Here is a 6,546-nt window from a genome sequence, read left to right on the forward strand (position 1 = left end):
AAGAACAGAGCATAGTTCTTTTTTGGTGCATAATGCTCTCTCTTTGACAATCTTGGTACAGATTTTTTCTTGTCCCTTTATTATTAAGGTTTCTCTTTTCATTAGCCATTTTTGGTAGTTCGTATATTAATTTTCGTTGAATGGTAAAAATTTTACTTTCTTAGCTATGCATTCGAAACACTTTCTTTCCAAGCATAACTCCCTTTTTTCACTTGTGCAACATAAATTATTTACAAGGTCTTCTGGAGTGCCCTCATTAATTATTTTCAAATGCTTTAATTTTGAAATAATTAAACTTTTATTAGCATAAATCACACATGTGCAAGTGTTACGATCTTTAACGTTGGGTTACAGTACCCAAAAGGGTCGAAATTTACAAAACGTTGCATATGAAATGTTATTTGCAGGATAATTTCGCTTGAACTTCAAATATAGGTTTTTCAGGGTATCGCTAAGGTATCTTTTTTGTTTTTTTATTTTTTTTAAGGTAATTGTGTCTCGTTTTCCGGGACAAAGTCGGCTATTATCATCTTGCGTCAAAAAGTCACTCACAAGTCTTTTAACACGTAGAACTTTGTCAATAATGGATTTATTTTTTATTTTCTGTTTGCTATACAATATATTGGTAGAAGCAATTTTACAAAGGTATCTGGCGTATTCATATTGACGTATTATATCATCAGAAATATTAAGTAAAAATTTCCTTTTGTCTTTTGTTTTACCTTGTTGCCTAAAGTTTTCCTTAAGCTGGGAAGTAAGTATTTCTCCAAATAAAAGCCTCTTTTTTATTTTTTTCTCAACTTTTAATGAATCGACCAACTTCATGACTCGTTTTTTTTTCAGAACTTCCGTTTTCACTTTTATTTTTAGACTTTAATCTATAATAACGCTTTCTATATTTCCTAGCACGCTTTTCAGCCTCTTCTAGTTTTTTAGTTAGTAGTTCAATTTTCATATTTAGTCCTTGTCTATTCTTGCGTCTTATTTTTTGTCCAGTCAAACTTTGTCTGCTGCCTGATCGAGAAGGACCTGCATCTACATCTTCTAAATTATTGTCCCTCGGAGTAATATTTTCATCTAATAATGGGCTACGTCTTGGAGTACTAGGAGGCGTGGTTTCATCTAAGTAGGTCTCTAAACGTTGGTTTTCTTTATTTCGTTCATATCGCGCCTTGAATTTACTACGCCATATTTTCCTAACTCGTCGTTGATCCCTTGGGTTGAGATCGTTAATGCTTTTAATTTTTCCTGCTGCTTTTCTAGCATGGTATTTTTCTCTTTCTTTCCTTTTTGATTCCTCATACTTATTTGGATCATTTTTTATCTGGTCGCGAAGTCGACGCATTGATTCTTTGCTCTTCTCTCTCTTTTTTTAATGTCCGAATCGCTTTTATTTTTTGTTTTTACCATTTTGCAACAGCAAAGGTATGAGAAATGTTAAAATAGTAAAATGACAACATAATAATCAATTTATCAGCAATTATCTCCACTCCGTTACAGTCACTCCCCTCCGTTACTAATAAAAGTAACGGAGGAGAGAAATTTTAAATGTCTCGGTATTTCTACAAAAATGGATGAGGTTATGTATATTCTAGAATAACATTACAACGGTTGTTTATGATTGGAATTCTCACTAATTATTAAATACTCGAACTGAGCGACTTTGTTTACTTACAAACACACAATGGCGTTATACTAAAGCGGATTGAATTGATTGCAATTTGCAGCATACTCCATCTACCGGTTAACAGATTTTTAAAATGTTCTAACGGAGGAGAGAATATAAAGAAGAGACCAAATACGTTGTTATCTAAACGACTTAATTTTTTAGTGATGTTTGAAACTTAAAGTGTAAATTAAATCTTAGTGTTTTATGATATGTTTCACAAATTGGGTAAAGAATACTAAAATATTTAGAGCGTGAATAAATGACAAGTTTATTATAAAGCATATAGTGAGACAACTAACGGAGGGGAGTTTTTGGATGCTTTTAAAAGATTTTTAGTGTATAATCTTTTTTTTATGTGGATTTTATTATGTGATGAAAAGTCTAAATATAAGAGTATTAAATTTCTTTTAATAAATGTGATTTATAAAAATATTATCATAAAATCTTGAAGAGACCTAAATGTTTTGAATTTTTTGAGAATGACCCATATGCGTGTTAATTTGCTCTTGGAAAAATTTTAATTAATAGTTAGAAATTAGCTGCTTTCGATGTAATTTGTAATAAAGTTCGACAGAACTTTACAAAGATTACAAATTCACCTTAGAATGAAACTGCCTTTTGTTTTAATATCTCAACTCAAAAATTGTCTAATTTTTTAAATTGATTGGTTATTATAGATTTTTAAGTAAATGTTTTTAAAATATAATTCTTTATTAATTTAAAAAGAAAACAGAAATATCTCGGATTTTGGAGAATATATTTCAACTTCGATAACTCATTTGCGCGGTAAAGCTGTATATTAAGCGATTTTATTACCTGAAGATTTTGCTGATTGCCAAAAAACTAAATTGATAGATAATACTTTAACCCTTTGAGGACGGAATTAATTAAATTACGAAGAAAACAGATACTACCAAAAAATCTTTATTTAAATGGGTATTTGAACATAAAATAGTATAAAAAAATTAGTGTGTATTTTTGAAAAAAAAATAAACGCAGTTATCTGGACTAACCACTAGTCACTCACTATGGTTTGTGGAAATCGTAAAAACAGTTTCTTACATCTTTCAGGCATAATTCGACGTTACATGTTGAGCACTTCCATACGGTTCGATGCGGTTCCTTGCGGCTACTGCATTGGGCACATCTAAGAAAAGTAGTGTGAATGGGCATATGAGCATTTTTATCGTATTTTACTTCTTAAGGTACAAGAGGTTTGAATTTATTTGGGGGTTTCTCTGCACTTTTCCGACGACGTTTCGCTTGTTCTGGATTTGAACCAACTAAGCCACTCACTACAGAAAACCGAAACTGTTTCAAGGTCATAGTATTTGGCATTCTTTGTTTGAAGATGATGTAGGAATTAATGACTGTAGCATCCACAAAGTACCAAAAAATTCGGTGCCACCATTTTCGTGACTTCCTCTCTATTTCTATTTCATACAGTGACTTTAACATGTCAAACTTGTCGACGTATCCCATGTGCCGGTTATAATCGTTAACAAGTGATGGGCATTCTACATCTTCTTTAGAGCCGTCTTTTTTTCTTCTAGAAGCAGTTTCCAGGTTGGCAGGATCGTGAAAATTTGAAATAAAAAGAACGCTTTTTCTATCCATCCACTTCAAGGCTACAATATCTCCTGTAGATACCCGATAGTCCGATTCTCCTCTTTTCAAGTGCTCATCGTCACGCAAGTCGTTTGGTCTATTTTTTCTGGCGGTTCCACATGCATAAATGCCTTCCAACAGTAAACTGTTTTGCAGTTCAACCGAGTTAAAAAAAATTTCAAAGTATAATTTATGCTTCTTACCAACTAATTCTCTAGATAAGTCCTTTATAACCCTGGCACCTAAGGATTTTTCAGTAAGATTTGAAACTTTACCCGTATAAATTTGAAATTGCGACATAAATCCTGTTTCGTCACTTCTTACCCACACCTTGTATCCCCTCTTGATCGGTTTCATCGGCATGTATTGTCGAATGCTGCTTCTTCCTTTGAATCGTATCATAGATTCGTCTATGGCTTGGTACTCACTTGGCATAAATGAATTTTGATAAGAATTTGATAAGGCATCAAGGAGTGGGCGAATTTTGTAAAGCTTGTCAAAATTGTCATCTTGCTTTTTCGGTTCAGTTGCGTTGTTATTCAAATGTAAGTTGCTCAACAACCAGCCAAAGCGATCCCTGGACATAGCAGTGCATATATAATCATCTCTAAGTTCAATTCTGTACGAGTCTGTTCGGTTCAGACCAAGGAACACTTTTATTTCAGCTGAAGTTTTGCTGAGTTTGCTGAAGCCTTGTTTTTGAACGGCATAGAGGTTAGTTTCGAATACAATTTTTTCGATCAGATCCAACGTAAACAAATGCAAAAAAATATCAGTAGGACTTTCTAGATCTTGTGGTATGGTCCAATATTTTCAGTAAATGGGTCAACCTGTGTACAAAATGTTGTCTGCTTTGTCCACTGTATTGTAGTATTTCTAAGCTGTAACTGTAATTGCGCCAAAGGAACCTCATGTTCAGATTCCCATTCATAGGTCGGTATAACTACAGCTGCAGGGATATCTTGCTGTTCCTCGACATCTTCTAATATATCAACGTCCATTGCCATAATATCCAAAATGTCCTCACCGTCAGAAATATCATCTTCGGTAACGGAAGACACCTCTGATTCGTTATCAGATGGTATGCTACTGATTAAATTTTTCAAAATCGCCAGGAGGTAGATTCTCTAATTCTTCCCACCTCCAAGTAAATCTCTGTGAAATAAATCACTAGTAATAAAAAATATCCATAGCAAATGTATATTTCAAGTCCTATTAGTTTTGGAAATCACCAAAAACCGCCTGAGACTATTATAGTCAAAGTCTTTATTTCAAACCTTTTTCTTATACCTCTCAGATTTACTGATGCCTGGTGGTTAGACCGGGATACCACACATTTTTTTTACAAAAATAAAAGTAATGGGCATAACAAATTGATGATAACTATCAAAACAATTAATTTCTAACAACTAATTATAAAGAAAATATGTTTTTACCTGGCATTTTTTATCAAAACCACTTCAAAACGTGAAGCAAATGCACTTGTTTACACCAAAACAAAACATCCTTTCACACTAACCAAGTATCGAAATAAAAACCGAATTTATTGCCATCTAGAGCATGCATGTAATATTTCCATATAATATACTACTTAGGTAACACACATGCATTGTGGTTAGCTCAGCTAACCACTGGTCCTGAAAGGGTTAACTTATTTGCATATAAAATAAAATTTAAAGCATGGTACCTATTAACTACATATTTATTAGCGATGGGAATAACCGAATGGTTTTGATAATCGGATTATTAGTATTCAAACAATATTCATAACCGAATAATCACTTGAATGATAACTCGAATGATATAGCTCAGTCCCACAAATCACAAATAATAAACTGAAATAATGAAATTATATACTTGCCGTTACCGCAAGGCGAAATTATTTATTACTTTGCAAACATTATGAAATGGTTAAGTTCGAATGTTTACGTTTGCAAAGTAATAAATAATTTCGCCTTGCGGTAACGGCAAGTATTCAATTTCATTATTTCAGTTTATTATTTGTGATTTGTAGGACTGAGTAGTGATGGGATTATTCAGATTAAAAATCATTCACAATTCGATTATGAAAATAAATAAATAATCGGTAGCATCCGATTATCAAAAAATAATTCGATTATTTTGAATGAGTGATGGAAAGATTAAAATTAAAAAATGAAATATAATCGTCATGCGTCTTGTTCACTCGCAAGTCGTTGCCATGTCTTTTCTTTTTCATTTTTTTTATGATTGATAGTAATAGATTTTTTTTTTTTTCTATAAAATATTCAATGTTTAATAAACATAATAATTTGTTGGTATTAAATACTGTAGGACGAAAGTATGCAATTTTTAGATACAATTTTAGATTGTAATTTACCTAAAAGTAAATATGAAATAAATAATTCTTTTAGTTCTTTTAAAATCTTTTATTTTTTTTATAGAAATAAACATATTTTATTTAGTAAATAATGGTTATATAAAATCATTCTAAGAATATTTTAAAATTTTCATGTACATGTGACAAACGGCTTGTTTTGCATCGAGTTTGTTAAAATAATTCCAAACTACTGATTTTTTTAAAATTCCGGATCTCATTGTAAGCATCATTTACTATTTACAGGAATACTGACTTCTCACAGTTTATCAATAATTTAAAGTGAAAAATATTAAGATATGAAATATACTTTTTTAAGAAACAGCAACAGTTTAATGATCAAGGAACAAAAAAATACAAAATTATTTGTTACAAATTGATCAGCTGATATATGTCTTGTGATTTGCGATGTTGCAATATACACAGGAGCGATTTTTAATTCGAATTATAATCCAATTATTGAATTCATTCATAACCTAATAAGTAATAATCCGATTATCGAAATAATGCGATTTTTCCCATCACTAATATTTATTGTTAGAAACTTACGAATAGGTTAAAGATGGGAGTTATGCGGGCCAAGAAAATCATGTTTTATTACATCTCACTGAAAACAATATTAGAAATTGCGTGCATTAAAAAAAGGTATCAGATATTAAACAGCTAATACTGAAAATATTTTCCTCAAAACAATACTACTGAAATTCTCATTAAGTTTTCATTCATTTAATTTTTAATTAACACCATATAAAACTTTACTTTCATGTATCCCCGATAAAACATTTTTATGACTTGGCAAAGTATTAATTGGGTTGTTATATTTAAAAAATTTTATAGCGGTCCAAAGTCGTTTTTTTCCAAAATGAATGCTATTTAAAATTCGCGATTACATAGGTGATATATAATAATGCAT

General features: G+C 31.3%; 1 protein-coding gene across 1 annotated transcript in view; it reads left to right on the forward strand.

Moving 5' to 3' along the window:
- The window catches only part of LOC126737308 (poly(rC)-binding protein 3), a 145,736-nt gene that overhangs the window by 117,045 nt on the left and 22,145 nt on the right, over nt 1–6,546 (forward strand). The gene's annotated exons all lie outside the window — the stretch shown is intronic.

Source organism: Anthonomus grandis, chromosome 1 (assembly GCF_022605725.1).
Source record: "Anthonomus grandis grandis chromosome 1, icAntGran1.3, whole genome shotgun sequence".
In the NCBI taxonomy this organism is placed as follows: domain Eukaryota; kingdom Metazoa; phylum Arthropoda; class Insecta; order Coleoptera; family Curculionidae; genus Anthonomus; species Anthonomus grandis.